Source organism: Heterodontus francisci, chromosome 12 (assembly GCF_036365525.1).
Source record: "Heterodontus francisci isolate sHetFra1 chromosome 12, sHetFra1.hap1, whole genome shotgun sequence".
NCBI lineage: Eukaryota > Metazoa > Chordata > Chondrichthyes > Heterodontiformes > Heterodontidae > Heterodontus > Heterodontus francisci.
The window spans coordinates 20,936,565-20,958,580 of record NC_090382.1 but is presented as its reverse complement, the minus strand read 5'-3'; the positions used below and the strand labels follow the sequence as shown (position 1 = coordinate 20,958,580).

The 22,016-nt window shown below is 42.4% G+C and overlaps 1 protein-coding gene across 1 annotated transcript in view; it reads right to left on the bottom strand.

Annotated features, from left to right (window-relative positions):
• Positions 1–22,016, bottom strand: part of LOC137375775 (apoptosis-associated speck-like protein containing a CARD) — a 99,909-nt gene that overhangs the window by 46,732 nt on the left and 31,161 nt on the right. The window lies entirely within an intron of this gene.

Genomic DNA, 22,016 nt, shown 5'->3' with positions numbered 1-22,016 from the left:
TGGGAGGATCATTGAGGAGATATTATATCACACCATGGGAGGGTCATTGAGGAGATACTATATCACACCATGGGAGGATCATTGAGGAGATATTATATCACACCATGGGAGGATCATTGAGGAGATATTATATCACACCATGGGAGGGCCATTGAGGTGATATTATATCGCACCATGGGAGGGTCATCGAGGAGATATTCTTTCGCACCATGAGAGGGCCATTGAGGTAATATTACATCACATCATGGGAGGGTCATTGAGGAGATATTATATGGCACCATGGGAGGGTCATTGAGGAGATATTATATCACACCATGGGAGGGTCATTGAGGAGATATTATATCACACCATGGGAGGGACATTGAGGAGATATTATATCACACCATGGACGGGTCATTGTGGAGATATTATATCACACCATGGACAGGTCATTGAGGAAATATTATATCACACCATGGGAGGAACATTGAGGAGATATTATATCACACATTGGGAGGGTCATTGAGGAGATATTATATCACACCCTGGGAGGGTCATTGAGGAGATATTATATCACACCATGGGAGGGACATTGAGGAGATATTATATCACACCATGGACGGGTCATTGAGGAGATATTATATCACACCATGGACGGGTCATTGAGGAAATATTATGTCACACCATGGGAGGGACATTGAGGAGATATTATATCACACCATGGGAGGGTCATTGGCGAGATATTATATCACACCATGGGAGGGTCATTGAGGAGATATTATATCACACCATGTGAGGGACACTGAGGATATTTTATATCACAGCATGAGAAAAATGATGAGATATATCACACCATGGACGGGGTCATTGAGGACATATTATATCACACCATGGATGGGATACTGCGGAGATATTATATCACACCATGGGAGGGTCATTGTGGAGATATTATATCACACCATGGGAGGATCATTGAGGAGATATTATATCACAGCATGGGAGGATCATTGAGGAGATATTATATCACACCATGGGAGGATCATTGAGGAGATATTATATCACACCTTGGGAGGGAAAATGAAGAGATATTATATCACACCATGGGAGGGTCATTGAGGAGATATTATATCACACCATGGGAGGTAAATTGTGGAGATATTATATCACACCATGGGAGGATCATTGAGGAGATATTATATCAGATCATGGGAGGGTCATTGAGGAGATATTATAACACACCATGGGAGGATCATTGAGGAGATATTATATCACACCATGGGAGGGTCATTGAGGAGATATTATATCACACCATGGGAGGATCATTGTGGAGATATTATATCACACCATGGGAGGATCATTGAGGAGATCTTATATCACACCATTGGAGGGTCATTGAGGAGATATTATATCACACCATGGCAGGATCATTGAGGAGATATTATATCACACCTTGGGAGGATCATTGAGGAGATATTATATCACACCATGGGAGGATCATTGAGGAGATATTATATCACACCATGGGAGGATCATTGTGGAGATATTATATCACACCATGGGAGGATCATTGAGGAGATCTTATATCACACCATTGGAGGATCATTGAGGAGAGATTATATCACACCATGGCAGGATCATTGAGGAGATATTATATCACACCTTGGAAGGGAAATTGAGGAGAAATTATATCACACCATGGGAAGATCATTGAGGAGATATTATATCAGATCATGGGAGGATCATTGAGGAGATATTATATCACACATTGGGACGGAAATTGAGGAGATATTATATCACACCATGGGAGGGTCATTGAGGAGATATTATAACACACCATGGGAGGGTCATTGAGGAGATATTATATCACACCATGGGAGGATCATTGAGGAGATATTATATCACACCATGGGAGGATCATTGTGGAGATATTATATCATACCTTGGGAGGATCATTGAGGAGATATTATATCACACCATGGGAGGCTCATTGAGGAGATATTATATCACACCATGGGAGGATCATTGAGGAGATATTATATCACACCATGGGAGGATCATTGAGGAGATATTATGTCACACCCTGGGAGGGTCATTGAGGAGGTATTATATCACACCATGGGAGGGTCATTGGCGAGATATTATATCACACCATGGGAGGATCATTGAGGAGATATTATATCACACCTTGGGAGGGAAATTGAGGAGATATTATATACACCATGGGAGGGTCATTGAGGAGATATTATATCACACCATGGGAGGTAAATTGAGGAGATATTATATCAGATCATGGGAGGATCATTGAGGAGATATTATATCACACATTGGGAGGGAAATTGAGGAGATATTATATCACACCATGGGAGGATCATTGAGGAGATATTATATCACACCATGGGAGGATCATTGAGGAGATATTATATCACACCATGGGAGGATCATTGAGGAGATATTATATCACACCATGGGAGGGCCATTGAGGTGATATTATATCGCACCATGGGAGGGTCATCGAGGAGATATTCTTTCGCACCATGAGAGGGCCATTGAGGTAATATTACATCACATCATGGGAGGGTCATTGAGGAGATATTATATCGCACCATGGGAGGGTCATTGAGGTGATATTATATCGTGTTATGGGAGGGTCATTGAGGAGATATTATATCACACGTTGGGAGGGAAATTGAGGAGATATTATATCACACATGGGAGGGTCATTGAGGAGATATTATATCACACCTTGGAAGGGAAATTGAGGAGATATTATATCACACATTGGGAGGGTCATTGAGGAGATATTATATCACACCCTGGGAGGGTCATTGAGGAGATATTATATCACACCATGGGAGGGATATTGAGGAGATATTATATCACACCATGGACGGGTCATTGAGGAGATATTATATCACACCATGGACGGGTCATTGAGGAAATATTATGTCACACCATGGGAGGGACATTGAGGAGATATTATATCACACCATGGGAGGGTCATTGGCGAGATATTATATCACACCATGGGAGGGTCATTGAGGAGATATTATATCACACCATGTGAGGGACACTGAGGATATTTTATATCACAGCATGAGAAAAATGATGAGATATATCACACCATGGACGGGGTCATTGAGGACATATTATATCACACCATGGATGGGATACTGCGGAGATATTATATCACACCATGGGAGGGTCATTGTGGAGATATTATATCACACCATGGGAGGATCATTGAGGAGATATTATATCACAGCATGGGAGGATCATTGAGGAGATATTATATCACACCATGGGAGGATCATTGAGGAGATATTATATCACACCTTGGGAGGGAAAATGAGGAGATATTATATCACACCATGGGAGGGTCATTGAGGAGATATTATATCACACCATGGGAGGTAAATTGTGGAGATATTATATCACACCATGGGAGGATCATTGAGGAGATATTATATCAGATCATGGGAGGATCATTGAGGAGATATTATATCACACATTGGGAGGGAAATTGAGGAGATATTATATCAGACCATGGGAGGGTCATTGAGGAGATATTATAACACACCATGGGAGGATCATTGAGGAGATATTATATCACACCATGGGAGGGTCATTGAGGAGATATTATATCACACCATGGGAGGATCATTGTGGAGATATTATATCACACCATGTGAGGATCATTGAGGAGATCTTATATCACACCATTGGAGGATCATTGAGGAGATATTATATCACACCATGGCAGGATCATTGAGGAGATATTATATCACACCTTGGGAGGATCATTGAGGAGATATTATATCACACCATGGGAGGATCATTGAGGAGATATTATATCACACCATGGGAGGATCATGGTGGAGATATTATATCACACCATGGGAGGATCATTGAGGAGATCTTATATCACACCATTGGAGGATCATTGAGGAGAGATTATATCACACCATGGCAGGATCATTGAGGAGATATTATTTCACACTTTGGGAGGGAAATTGAGGAGATATTATATCACACCATGGGAGGATCATTGAGGAGATATTATATCAGATCATGAGAGGATCATTGAGGAGATATTATATCACACATTGGGACGGAAATTGAGGAGATATTATATCAAACCATGGGAGGGTCATTGAGGAGATATTATAGCACACCATGGGAGGGTCATTGAGGAGATATTATATCACACCATGGGAGGATCATTGAGGAGATATTATATCACACCATGGGAGGATCATTGTGGAGATATTATATCACACCTTGGGAGGATCATTGAGGAGATATTATATCACACCATGGGAGGCTCATTGAGGAGATATTATATCACACCATGGGAGGATCATTGAGGAGATATTATATCACACCATGGGAGGATCATCGAGGAGATATTATGTCACACCCTGGGAGGGTCATTGAGGAGGTATTATATCACACCATGGGAGGGTCATTGGCGAGATATTATATCACACCATGGGAGGATCATTGAGGAGATATTATATCACACCTTGGGAGGGAAATTGAGGAGATATTATATCACACCATGGGAGGGTCATTGAGGAGATATTATATCACACCATGGGAGGTAAATTGAGGAGATATTATATCAGATCATGGGAGGATCATTGAGGAGATATTATATCACACATTGGGAGGGAAATTGAGGAGATATTATATCACACCATGGGAGGGTCATTGAGGAGATATTATAACACACCATGGAGGATCATTGAGGAGATATTATATCACACCATGGGAGGGTCATTGAGGAGATATTATATCACACCATGGGAGGATCATTGAGGAGATATTATATCACACCATGGGAGGATCATTGAGGAGATATTATATCACACCATGGGAGGGCCATTGAGGTGATATTATATCGCACCATGGGAGGGTCATCGAGGAGATATTCTTTCGCACCATGAGAGGGCCATTGAGGTAATATTACATCACATCATGGGAGGGTCATTGAGGAGATATTATATCGCACCATGGGAGGGTCATTGAGGTGATATTATATCATGTTATGGGAGGGTCATTGAGGAGATATTATATCACACATGGGAGGGTCATTGAGGAGATATTATATCACACCTTGGAAGGGAAATTGAGGAGATATTATATCACACCATGGGAGGGACATTGAGGAGATATTATATCACACATGGTAGGGTCATTGAGGAGATATTATATCACACCTTGGGAGGGAAATTGAGGAGATATTATATCGCACCATGGGAGGGTCATTGGCGAGATATTATACACACCATGGACGGGGTCATTGAGGAGATATTATATCACACCATGGACGGGGTCATTGAGGAGATATTATATCACACCATGGACGGGTCATTGAGGAGATATTATATCACACCATGGGAGGGACATTGAGGAGATATTATATCACACATTGGGCGGGTCATTGAGGAGATATTATATCACACCCTGGGAGGGTCATTGAGGAGATATTATATCACACCATGGGAGGGTCATTGGCGAGATATTATATCGCACCATGGGAGGGTCATTGGCGAGATATTATACACACCATGGACGGGGTCATTGAGGAGATATTATATCACACCATGGACTGGTCATTGGCGAGATATTATATCACACCATGGGAGGGTCATTGAGGAGATATTATAACACACCTTGGGAGGGAAATTGAGGAGATATTATATCACACCATGGGAGGGTCATTGAGGAGATATTATATCACACCATGGGAGGATCATTGAGGAGATATTATATCAGATCATGGGAGGATCATTGAGGAGATATTATATCACACCTTGGGAGGGAAATTGAGGAGATATTATATCACACCATGGGAGGGTCATTGAGGAGATATTATAACACATCATGGGAGGATCATTGAGAAGATATTATACCACACCATGGGAGGGTCATTGAGGAGATATTATATCACACCATGGGAGGATCATTGAGGAGATATTATATCACACCATGGGAGGGTGATTGAGGAGATATTATATCACACCTTGGGAGGGAAATTGAGGAGATATGATATCACACATGGGAGGGTCATTGAGGAGATATTATATCACACCTTGGGAGGGAAATTGAGGAGATATTATATCACACCATGGGAGGGACATTGAGGAGATATTATATCACACCATGGGAGGGTCATTGTGGAGATATTATATCACACCATGGGAGGGTCATTGTGGAGATATTATATCACACCATGGGAGGGTCATTGCGGAGATATTATATCACACCATGGGAAGGTTATTGAGGAGATATTATATCACACCACGGGAGGGTCATTGTGGAGATATTATATCACACCATGGGAGGGTCATTGTGGAGATATTACATCACATCACGGGAGGGATACTGCGGAGATATTATATCACACCATGGGAGGGTCATTGTGGAGATATTATAGCACACCATGGGAAGGTTATTGAGGAGATATTACATCACACCACGGGAGGGATACTGCGGAGATATTATATCACACCATGGGAGGGTCATTGTGGAGATATTATATCACACCATGGGAAGGTTATTGAGGAGAAATTGCATCACACCACGGGAGGGATACTGCGGAGATATTATATCACACCATGGGAGGGTCATTGTGGAGATATTATATCACACCATGGGAGGGTCATTGTGGAGATATTACATCACACCACGGGAGGGATACTGCGGAGATATTATATCACACCATGGGAGGGTCATTGTGGAGATATTATATCACACCATGGGAGGTAAATTGTGGAGATATTATAACACACCATGGGAGGGTCATAGTGGAGAGATTACATCACACCACGGGAGGGATACTGCGGAGATATTATATCACACCATGGGAGGGTCATTGTGGAGATATTATATCACACCATGGGAGGGTCATTGAGGAGATATTATATCACACCTTGGGAGGGAATTTGAGGAGATATTATATCACACATGGGAGGGTCATTGAGGAGATATCATATCACACATGGGAGGGTGATTGAGGAGATATTATATCACACCTTGGGAGGGAAATTGAGGAGATATGATATCACACATGGGAGGGTCATTGAGGAGATATTATATCACACCATGGGGGGATCATTGTGGAGATATTATATCACACCATGGGAATATCATTGAGGAGATATTATATCACACCATGGGAGGATCATTGAGGAGATATTATATCACACCATGGGAGGACCATTGAGGAGATATTATATCACACCTTCGGAGGGAAATTGAGGAGATATTATATCACACCATGGGAGGGTCATTGAGGAGATATTATATCACACCATGGGAGGTAAATTGTGGAGATATTATATCACACCATGGGAGGATCATTGAGGAGATATTATATCAGATCATGGGAGGATCACTGAGGAGATATTATATCACACCTTGGGAGGGAAATTGAGGAGATATTATATCGCACCATGGGAGGGTCATTGGCGAGATATTATACACACCATGGACGGGGTCATTGAGGAGATATTATATCACACCATGGACGGGGTCATTGAGGAGATATTATATCACACCATGGACGGGTCATTGAGGAGATATTATATCACACCATGGGAGGGACATTGAGGAGATATTATATCACACATTGGGAGGGTCATTGAGGAGATATTATATCACACCCTGGGAGGGTCATTGAGGAGATATTATATCACACCATGGGAGGGTCATTGGCGAGATATTATATCGCACCATGGGAGGGTCATTGGCGAGATATTATACACACCATGGACGGGGTCATTGAGGAGATATTATATCACACCATGGACGGGTCATTGGCGAGATATTATATCACACCATGGGAGGGTCATTGAGGAGATATTATATCACACCTTGGGAGGGAAATTGAGGAGATATTATATCACACCATGGGAGGGTCCTTGAGGAGATATTATATCAGATCATGGGAGGATCATTGAGGAGATATTATATCACACCTTGGGAGGGAAATTGAGGAGATATTATATCACACCATGGGAGGGTCATTGAGGAGATATTATAACACATCATGGGAGGATCATTGAGGAGATATTATACCACACCATGGGAGGGTCATTGAGGAGATATTATATCACACCATGGGAGGATCATTGAGGAGATATTATATCACACCATGGGAGGGTGATTGAGGAGATATTATATCACACCTTGGGAGGGAAATTGAGGAGATATGATATCACACATGGGAGGGTCATTGAGGAGATATTATATCACACCTTGGGAGGGAAATTGAGGAGATATTATATCACACCATGGGAGGGACATTGAGGAGATATTATATCACACATGGGAGGGTCATTGAGGAGATATTATATCACACCTTGGGAGGGAAATTGAGGAGACATTATATCGCACCATGGGAGGGTCATTGGCGAGATATTATACACACCATGGACGGGGTCATTGAGGAGATATTATATCACATCATGGACGGGTCATTGAGGAAATATTATATCACACCATGGGAGGGACATTGAGGAGATATTATATCGTACCATGGGAGGGTCATTGGCGAGATATTATGCACACCATGGACGGGGTCATTGGCGAGATATTATATCACACCATGGACGGGTCATTGAGGAGATATTATATCACACCATGGGAGGGACATTGAGGAGATATTATATCACACATTGGGAGGGTCATTGAGGAGATATTATATCACACCCTGGGAGGGTCATTGAGGAGGTATTATATCACACCATGGGAGGGTCATTGGCGAGATATTATATCACACCATGGGAGGGTCATTGGGGAGATATTATATCACACCATGTGAGGGACACTGAGGATATTTTATATCACAGCATGAGAAGAATTATGAGATATATGACACCATGGACGGCGTGATTGAGGAGATATTATATCAGACCTTGGGAGGGAAATTGTGGAGATATTATATCACACCATGGGAGGATCTTAGAGGAGATATTATATCGCAACATGGGAGGATCACTGAGGAATTATTATATCACACCATGGTCGGGTCATTGAGGAGATATTATATCACATCATGGACGGGTCATTGAGGACATATTATATCACACCATGGACGGGTCATTGAGGAGGTATTATATCACACCTAGGGAGGGTCATTGAGGAGATATTATATCACACCATGGACGTGTCATTGAGGAGATATTATATCACACCATGGGAGGGTCATTGAGGAGATATTATATCACACCTTGGAAGGGTCATTGAGGAGATATATCACACCTTGGGAGGGTTATTGAGGAGATATTATATCACACCTTGGGAGGGTCATTGTGGAGATATTACATCACACCTTGGGAGGGTCATTGAGGAGATATTATATCACACCTTGGGAGGGTCATTGAGGAGATATATCACTCCTTGGGAGGGTTATTGAGGAGATATTATATCACACCATGGGAGGGTCATTGTTGAGATATATCACATCATGGGAGGGTCATTGCGGAGATATTATATCACACCATGGGAGGGTCATTGAGGAGATATTATATCACACCATGGGAGGGTCATTGTGGAGACATTATATCACACCATGGGAGGGTCATTGTGGAGATATTATATCACACCATGGGAGGGTCATTGTGGAGATATTATATCACACCATGGGAGGGTCATTGTGGAGATATTATATCACACCATGGGAGGGTCATTGCGGAGATATTATATAACACCATGGGAAGGTTATTGAGGAGATATTATATCACACCACGGGAGGGTCATTGTGGAGATATTATATCACACCATGGGAGGGTCATTGTGGAGATATTACATCACATCACGGGAGGGATACTGCGGAGATATTATATCACACCATGGGAGGGTCATTGTGGAGATATTATATCACACCATGGGAGGGTCATTGTGGAGATATTACATCACACCACGGGAGGGATACTGCGGAGATATTATATCACACCATGGGAGGGTCATTGTGGAGATATTATATCACACCATGGGAGTTAAATTGTGGAGATATTATAACACACCATGGGAGGGTCATAGTGGATAGATTACATCACACCACGGGAGGGATACTGCGGAGATATTATATCACACCATGGGAGGGTCATTGTGGAGATATTATATCACACCATGGGAGGTAAATTGTGGAGATATTATAACACACCATGGGAGGGTCATTGAGGAGATATTATATCACACCTTGGGAGGGAATTTGAGGAGATATTATATCACACCATGGGGGGATCATTGTGGAGATATTATATCACACCATGGGAATATCATTGAGGAGATATTATATCACACCATGGGAGGATCATTGAGGAGATATTATATCCCACCATGGGAGGACCATTGAGGAGATATTATATCACACCTTGGGAGGGAAATTGAGGAGATATTATATCACACCATGGGAGGGTCATTGAGGAGATATTATATCACACCATGGGAGGTAAATTGTGGAGATATTATATCACACCATGGGGGGATCATTGTGGAGATATTATATCACACCATGGGAATATCATTGAGGAGATATTATATCACACCATGGGAGGATCATTGAGGAGATATTATATCACACCATGGGAGGACCATTGAGGAGATATTATATCACACCTTGGGAGGGAAATTGAGGAGATATTATATCACACCATGGGAGGGTCATTGAGGAGATATTATAACACACCATGGGAGGGTCATAGTGGAGAGATTACGTCACACCACGGGAGGGATACTGCGGTGATATTATATCACACCATGGGAGGGTCATTGTGGAGATATTATATCACACCATGGACGGGTCATTGAGGAAATATTATATCACACCATGTGAGGGACACTGAAGATATTTTATATCACAGCATGAGAAAAATGACGAGATATATCACACCATGGACGGGGTCACTGAGGAGATATTATATCACAACTTGGGAGGGAAATTGAGGAGATATTATATCACACCATGGGCGGGTTCATTGAGGAGATATATCACACCATGGGACGGTCATTGAGGAGATATTACATCACAGCATGAGAGGGAGGTTGAGATGATATATCACACCATGGGAGGGTCATCGGGGAGATATTATATCACACCATGGACGGGATCATTGAGGAGATATTATATCACACCATGGACGGGTCATTGAGGAGATATTATATCACAGCTTGGGAGGGTCATTGAGGAGATATTATATCACACCTTGGGAGGGTCATTGAGGAGATATTATATCACACCATGGGAGGATCATTGAGGAGATATTATATCACACCATGGGAGGATCATTGAGGAGATATTATATCACAACATGGGAGGATCACTGAGGAGTTATTATATCACACCTTGGCCGGGTCATTGAGGAGATATTATATCACACCATGGGAGGGTCATCGAGGAGATAATGTAACACACCATGGGAGGATCATTGAGGAGATATTATATCACACCTTGGGAGGGTCATTGAGGAGATATTATATCGCACCATGGGAGGGTCATTGGCGAGATATTATACACACCATGGACGGGGTCATTGAGGAGATATTATATCACACCATGGACGGGTCATTGAGGAGATATTATATCACACCATGGGAGGGACATTGAGGAGATATTATATCACACATTGGGAGGGTCATTGAGGAGATATTATATCACCCCCTGGGAGGGTCATTGAGGAGGTATTATATCACACCATGGGAGGGTCATTGGCGAGATATTATATCACACCATGGGAGGGTCATTGAGGAGATATTATGTCACACCATGTGAGGGACACTGAGGATATTTTATATCACAGCATGAGAAGAATTGTGAGATATATCACACCATGGACGGGGTCATTGAGGAGAAATTATATCACACCTTGGGAGGGAAATTGTGGAGATATTATATCACACCATGGGAGGATCATAGAGGAGATATTATATCACACCATGGGAGGATCATTAAGGAGATAATATATCACACCATGGGAGGATCATTGAGGAGATATTATATCGCAACATGGGAGGATCACTGAGGAATTATTATATCACACCTTGGCAGGGTCATTGAGGAGATATTATATCACACCATGGGAGGGTCATTGAGGAGATATTATAACACACCTTGGGAGGGTTATTGAGGAGATATTATATCACACCATGGGAGGGTCATTGTTGAGATATATCACATCATGGGAGGGTCATTGTGGAGATATTATATCACACCATGGGAGGGTCATTGAGGATATATTATATCACACCATGGGAGGGTCATTGTGGAGATATTATATCACACCATGGGAGGGTCATTGTGGAGATATTATATCACACCATGGGAGGGTCATTGTGGAGATATTATATCACACCATGGGAGGGTCATTGTGGAGATATTATATCACACCATGGGAGGGTCATTGCGGAGATATTATATCACACCTTGGCAGGGTCATTGAGGAGATATTATATCACACCATGGACGGGTCATTGAGGAGATATTATATCACACCACGGGAGGGTCATTGTGGAGATATTATATCACACCATGGGAGGGTCATTGTGGAGATATTACATCACATCACGGGAGGGATACTGCGGAGATATTATATCACACCATGGGAGGGTCATTGTGGAGATATTATATCACACCATGGGAAGGTTATTGAGGAGATATTACATCACACCACGGGAGGGATACTGCAGAGATATTATATCACACCATGGGAGGGTCATTGTGGAGATATTATATCACACCATGGGAAGGTTATTGTGGAAATATTACATCACACCACGGGAGGGATACTGCGGAGATATTATATCACACCATGGGAGTGTCATTGTGGAGATATTATATCACACCATGGGAAGGTTATTGAGGAGATATTACATCACACCACGGGAGGGATACTGCGGAGATATTATATCACACCATGGGAGGGTCATTGTGGAGATATTATATCACACCATGGGAGGGTCATTGTGGAGATATAACATCACACCACGGGAGGGATACTGCGGAGATATTATATCACACCATGGGAGGGTCATTGTGGAGATATTATATCACACCATGGGAGGTAAATTGTGGAGATATTATAACACACCATGGGAGGGTCATAGTGGAGAGATTACATCACACCACGGGAGGGATACTGCGGTGATATTATATCACACCATGGGAGGGTCATTGTGGAGATATTATATCACACCATGGACGGGTCATTGAGGAAATATTATATCACACCATGTGAGGGACACTGAGGATATTTTATATCACAGCATGAGAAAAATGACGAGATATATCACACCATGGACGGGGTCACTGAGGAGATATTATATCACAACTTGGGAGGGAAATTGAGGAGATATTATATCACACCATGGGCGGGTTCATTGAGGAGATATATCACACCATGGGACGGTCATTGAGGAGATATTACATCACAGCATGAGAGGGAGGTTGAGATGATATATCACACCATGGGAGGGTCATTGGGGAGATATTATATCACACCATGGACGGCATCATTGAGGAGATATTATATCACACCATGGACGGGTCATTGAGGAGATATTATATCACACCTTGGGAGGGTCATTGAGGAGATATTATATCACACCATGGGAGGGTCATTGTGGAGATATTATATCACACCATGGGAGGGTCATTGTGGAGATATTATATCACACCATGGGAGGGTCATTGTGGAGATATTATATCACACCATGGGAGGGTCATTGAGGAGATATTATGTCACATCATAGGAGGGTCATTGTGGAGATATTATATCACATCATGGGAGGGTCATTGTGGAGATATTATATCACAACATGGGAGGGTCATTGAGGAGATATTATATCACACCATGGGAGGGTCATTGTGGAGATATTGTATCACACCATGGGAGGGTCATTGAGGAGATATTATATCACATCATAGGAGGGTCATTGTGGAGATATTATATCACATCATGGGAGGGTCATTGTGGAGATATTATATCACTCCATGGGAGGGTCATTGTGGAGATATTATATCACACCATGGGAGGGTCATTGTGGAGATATTATATCACACCATGGGAGGGTCATTGTGGAGATATTATATCACACCATGGGAGGGTCATTGTGGAGATATTATATCACTCCATGGGAGGGTCATTGTGGAGATATTATATCACACCATGGGAGGGTCATTGTGGAGATATTACATCACACCATGGGAGGGTCATTGGGGAGATATTATATCACACCATGGACGGGGTCATTGAGGAGATATTATATCACACCATGGACGGGTCATTGAGGAGATATTATATCACACCTTGGGAGGGTCATTGAGGAGATATTATATCACACCTTGGGAGGGTCATTGAGGAGATATTATATCACACCTTGGGAGGGTCATTGAGGAGATATTATATCACACCTTGGGAGGGTCATTGTGGAGATATTATATCACACCATGGGAGGGTCATTGTGGAGATATTATATCACACCATGGACGGGGTCATTGAGGAGATATTAAATCACACCATGGACGAGTCATTGAGGAAATATTATATCACATCATGTGAGGGACATTGAGGATATTTTATATCACAGCATGAGAAAAATAATGAGATATATCACACCATGGACGGGGTCATTGAGGAGATATTATATCACACCTTGGGAGGGAAATTGAAAAGATATTATATCACACCATGGGCGGGTTCATTGAGGAGATATTATATCACACATGGGAGGGTCATTGAGTAGATATTATATCACACCCTGGGACTGTCATTGAGGAGATATTATATCGAACCATGGGAGGGTCATTGAGGAGATATTATATCACACCATGGGAGGGACATTGAGGAGATATTATATCACACGTGGGAGGGTCATTGAGGAGATATTATATCACACCCTGGGAGTGTCATTGAGGAGATATTATATCGAACCATGGGAGGGACATTGAGGAGATATTATATCACACATGGGAGGGTCATTGAGGAGATATTATATCACACCATGGGAGGGACATTGAGGAGATATTATATCACACATGGGAGGGTCATTGAGGAGATATTATATCACACCATGGGAGGGTCATTGAGGAGATATTATATCACACCCTGGGAGGGGCATTGAGGAGATATTATATCACACCATGGGAGGGACATTGAGGAGATATTATATCACACCATGGGAGGGACATTGAGGAGATATTATATCACACATTGGGAGGGTCATTGAGGAGATATTATATCACATCCTGGGAGGGTCACTGAGGAGATATTATATCACACCCTGGGAGGGGCATTGAGGAGATATTATATCACACCATGGGAGGGACATTGAGGAGATATTATATCACACATTGGGAGGGTCATTGAGGAGATATTATATCGAACCATGGGAGGGTCATTGAGGAGATATTATATCACACCCTGGGAGGGTCATTGAGGAGATATATCACACCCTGGGAGTGTCATTGAGGAGATATTATATCGAACCATGGGAGGGTCATTGAGGAGATACTATATCACACCATGGGAGGGACATTGAGGAGATATTATATCACACCATGGGAGGGTCATTGGCGAGATATTATATCACACCATGGGAGGGTCACTGAGGAGTTATTATATCACACCTTGGCAGGGTCATTGAGGAGATATTATATCACACCATGGGAGGGTCATCGAGGAGATAATGTAACACACCATGGGAGGATCATTGAGGAGATATTATATCACACCTTGGGAGGGTCATTGAGGAGATATTATATCGCACCATGGGAGGGTCATTGGCGAGATATTATACACACCATGGACGGGGTCATTGAGGAGATATTATATCACACCATGGACGGGTCATTGAGGAGATATTATATCACACCATGGGAGGGACATTGAGGAGATATTATATCACACATTGGGAGGGTCATTGAGGAGATATTATATCACCCCCTGGGAGGGTCATTGAGGAGGTATTATATCACACCATGGGAGGGTCATTGGCGAGATATTATATCACACCATGGGAGGGTCATTGAGGAGATATTATGTCACACCATGTGAGGGACACTGAGGATATTTTATATCACAGCATGAGAAGAATTGTGAGATATATCACACCATGGACGGGGTCATTGAGGAGAAATTATATCACACCTTGGGAGGGAAATTGTGGAGATATTATATCACACCATGGGAGGATCATAGAGGAGATATTATATCACACCATGGGAGGATCATTAAGGAGATAATATATCACACCATGGGAGGATCATTGAGGAGATATTATATCGCAACATGGGAGGATCACTGAGGAATTATTATATCACACCTTGGCAGGGTCATTGAGGAGATATTATATCACACCATGGGAGGGTCATTGAGGAGATATTATAACACACCATGGGAGGAGCATTGAGGAGATATTATATCACACCTTGGGAGGGTCATTGAGGAGATATTATATCACACCTAGGGAGGGTCATTGAGGAGATATTATATCACACCATGGGAGGGTCATTGAGGAGATATTATATCACACCTTGGGAGGGTCATTGTGGAGATATTACATCACAGCTTGGGAGGGTCATTGAGGAGACATTATATCACACCATGGCAGGGTCATTGAGGAGATATATCACACCTTGGGAGGGTTATTGAGGAGATATTATATCACACCATGGGAGGGTCATTGTTGAGATATATCACATCATGGGAGGGTCATTGTGGAGATATTATATCACACCATGGGAGGGTCATTGAGGAGATATTATATCACACCATGGGAGGGTCATTGTGGAGATATTATATCACACCATGGGAGGGTCATTGTGGAGATATTATATCACACCATGGGTGGGTCATTGTGGAGATATTTTATCACACCATGGGAGGGTCATTGTGGAGATATTATATCACACCATGGGAGGGTCATTGCGGAGATATTATATCACACCTTGGCAGGGTCATTGAGGAGATATTATATCACACCATGGACGGGTCATTGAGGAGATATTATATCACACCACGGGAGGGTCATTGTGGAGATATTATATCACACCATGGGAGGGTCATTGTGGAGATATTACATCACATCACGGGAGGGATACTGCGGAGATATTATATCACACCATGGGAGGGTCATTGTGGAGATATTATATCACACCATGGGAAGGTTATTGAGGAGATATTACATCACACCACGGGAGGGATACTGCAGAGATATTATATCACACCATGGGAGGGTCATTGTGGAGATATTATATCACACCATGGGAAGGTTATTGTGGAAATATTACATCACACCACGGGAGGGATACTGCGGAGATATTATATCACACCATGGGAGTGTCATTGTGGAGATATTATATCACACCATGGGAAGGTTATTGAGGAGATATTACATCACACCACGGGAGGGATACTGCGGAGATATTATATCACACCATGGGAGGGTCATTGTGGAGATATTATATCACACCATGGGAGGGTCATTGTGGAGATATAACATCACACCACGGGAGGGATACTGCGGAGATATTATATCACACCATGGGAGGGTCATTGTGGAGATATTATATCACACCATGGGAGGTAAATTGTGGAGATATTATAACACACCATGGGAGGGTCATAGTGGAGAGATTACATCACACCACGGGAGGGATACTGCGGTGATATTATATCACACCATGGGAGGGTCATTGTGGAGATATTATATCACACCATGGACGGGTCATTGAGGAAATATTATATCACACCATGTGAGGGACACTGAGGATATTTTATATCACAGCATGAGAAAAATGACGAGATATATCACACCATGGACGGGGTCACTGAGGAGATATTATATCACAACTTGGGAGGGAAATTGAGGAGATATTATATCACACATTGGGAGGGTCATTGAGGAGATATTATATCACATCCTGGGAGGGTCATTGAGGAGATATTATATCACACCCTGGGAGGGGCATTGAGGAGATATTATATCACACCATGGGAGGGACATTGAGGAGATATTATATCACACATTGGGAGGGTCATTGAGGAGATATTATATCGAACCATGGGAGGGTCATTGAGGAGATATTATATCACACCCTGGGAGGGTCATTGAGGAGATATATCACACCCTGGGAGTGTCATTGAGGAGATATTATATCGAACCATGGGAGGGTCATTGAGGAGATACTATATCACACCATGGGAGGGACATTGAGGAGATATTATATCACACCATGGGAGGGTCATTGGCGAGATATTATATCACACCATGGGAGGGTCACTGAGGAGTTATTATATCACACCTTGGCAGGGTCATTGAGGAGATATTATATCACACCATGGGAGGGTCATCGAGGAGATAATGTAACACACCATGGGAGGATCATTGAGGAGATATTATATCACACCTTGGGAGGGTCATTGAGGAGATATTATATCGCACCATGGGAGGGTCATTGGCGAGATATTATACACACCATGGACGGGGTCATTGAGGAGATATTATATCACACCATGGACGGGTCATTGAGGAGATATTATATCACACCATGGGAGGGACATTGAGGAGATATTATATCACACATTGGGAGGGTCATTGAGGAGATATTATATCACCCCCTGGGAGGGTCATTGAGGAGGTATTATATCACACCATGGGAGGGTCATTGGCGAGATATTATATCACACCATGGGAGGGTCATTGAGGAGATATTATGTCACACCATGTGAGGGACACTGAGGATATTTTATATCACAGCATGAGAAGAATTGTGAGATATATCACACCATGGACGGGGTCACTGAGGAGAAATTATATCACACCTTGGGAGGGAAATTGTGGAGATATTATATCACACCATGGGAGGATCATAGAGGAGATATTATATCACACCATGGGAGGATCATTAAGGAGATAATATATCACACCATGGGAGGATCATTGAGGAGATATTATATCGCAACATGGGAGGATCACTGAGGAATTATTATATCACACCTTGGCAGGGTCATTGAGGAGATATTATATCACACCATGGGAGGGTCATTGAGGAGATATTATAACACACCATGGGAGGAGCATTGAGGAGATATTATATCACACCTTGGGAGGGTCATTGAGGAGATATTATATCACACCTAGGGAGGGTCATTGAGGAGATATTATATCACACCATGGGAGGGTCATTGAGGAGATATTATATCACACCTTGGGAGGGTCATTGTGGAGATATTACATCACAGCTTGGGAGGGTCATTGAGGAGACATTATATCACACCATGGCAGGGTCATTGAGGAGATATATCACACCTTGGGAGGGTTATTGAGGAGATATTATATCACACCATGGGAGGGTCATTGTTGAGATATATCACATCATGGGAGGGTCATTGTGGAGATATTATATCACACCATGGGAGGGTCATTGAGGAGATATTATATCACACCATGGGAGGGTCATTGTGGAGATATTATATCACACCATGGGAGGGTCATTGTGGAGATATTATATCACACCATGGGAGGGTCATTGTGGAGATATTATATCACACCATGGGAGGGTCATTGTGGAGATATTATATCACACCATGGGAGGGTCATTGCGGAGATATTATATCACACCTTGGCAGGGTCATTGAGGAGATATTATATCACACCATGGACGGGTCATTGAGGAGATATTATATCACACCACGGGAGGGTCATTGTGGAGATATTATATCACACCATGGGAGGGTCATTGTGGAGATATTACATCACATCACGGGAGGGATACCGCGGAGATATTATATCACACCATGGGAGGGTCATTGTGGAGATATTATATCACACCATGGGAAGGTTATTGAGGAGATATTACATCACACCACGGGAGGGATACTGCAGAGATATTATATCACACCATGGGAGGGTCATTGTGGAGATATTATATCACACCATGGGAAGGTTATTGTGGAAATATTACATCACACCACGGGAGGGATACTGCGGAGATATTATATCACACCATGGGAGTGTCATTGTGGAGATATTATATCACACCATGGGAAGGTTATTGAGGAGATATTACATCACACCACGGGAGGGATACTGCGGAGATATTATATCACACCATGGGAGGGTCATTGTGGAGATATTATATCACACCATGGGAGGGTCATTGTGGAGATATAACATCACACCACGGGAGGGATACTGCGGAGATATTATATCACACCATGGGAGGGTCATTGTGGAGATATTATATCACACCATGGGAGGTAAATTGTGGAGATATTATAACACACCATGGGAGGGTCATAGTGGAGAGATTACATCACACCACGGGAGGGATACTGCGGTGATATTATATCACACCATGGGAGGGTCATTGTGGAGATATTATATCACACCATGGACGGGTCATTGAGGAAATATTATATCACACCATGTGAGGGACACTGAGGATATTTTATATCACAGCATGAGAAAAATGACGAGATATATCACACCATGGACGGGGTCACTGAGGAGATATTATATCACAACTTGGGAGGGAAATTGAGGAGATATTATATCACACCATGGGCGGGTTCATTGAGGAGATATATCACACCATGGGACGGTCATTGAGGAGATATTACATCACAGCATGAGAGGGAGGTTGAGATGATATATCACACCATGGGAGGGTCATTGGGGAGATATTATATCACACCATGGACGGCATCATTGAGGAGATATTATATCACACCATGGACGGGTCATTGAGGAGATATTATATCACACCTTGGGAGGGTCATTGAGGAGATATTATATCACACCATGGGAGGGTCATTGTGGAGATATTATATCACACCATGGGAGGGTCATTGTGGAGATATTATATCACACCATGGGAGGGTCATTGTGGAGATATTATATCACACCATGGGAGGGTCATTGAGGAGATATTATGTCACATCATAGGAGGGTCATTGTGGAGATATTATATCACATCATGGGAGGGTCATTGTGGAGATATTATATCACAACATGGGAGGGTCATTGAGGAGATATTATATCACACCATGGGAGGGTCATTGTGGAGATATTGTATCACACCATGGGAGGGTCATTGAGGAGATATTATATCACATCATAGGAGGGTCATTGTGGAGATATTATATCACATCATGGGAGGGTCATTGTGGAGATATTATATCACTCCATGGGAGGGTCATTGTGGAGATATTATATCACACCATGGGAGGGTCATTGTGGAGATATTATATCACACCATGGGAGGGTCATTGTGGAGATATTATATCACACCATGGGAGGGTCATTGTGGAGATATTATATCACTCCATGGGAGGGTCATTGTGGAGATATTATATCACACCATGGGAGGGTCATTGTGGAGATATTACATCACACCATGGGAGGGTCATTGGGGAGATATTATATCACACCATGGACGGGGTCATTGAGGAGATATTATATCACACCATGGACGGGTCATTGAGGAGATATTATATCACACCTTGGGAGGGTCATTGAGGAGATATTATATCACACCTTGGGAGGGTCATTGAGGAGATATTATATCACACCTTGGGAGGGTCATTGAGGAGATATTATATCACACCTTGGGAGGGTCATTGTGGAGATATTATATCACACCATGGGAGGGTCATTGTGGAGATATTATATCACACCATGGACGGGGTCATTGAGGAGATATTAAATCACACCATGGACGAGTCATTGAGGAAATATTATATCACATCATGTGAGGGACATTGAGGATATTTTATATCACAGCATGAGAAAAATAATGAGATATATCACACCATGGACGGGGTCATTGAGGAGATATTATATCACACCTTGGGAGGGAAATTGAAAAGATATTATATCACACCATGGGCGGGTTCATTGAGGAGATATTATATCACACATGGGAGGGTCATTGAGTAGATATTATATCACACCCTGGGACTGTCATTGAGGAGATATTATATCGAACCATGGGAGGGTCATTGAGGAGATATTATATCACACCATGGGAG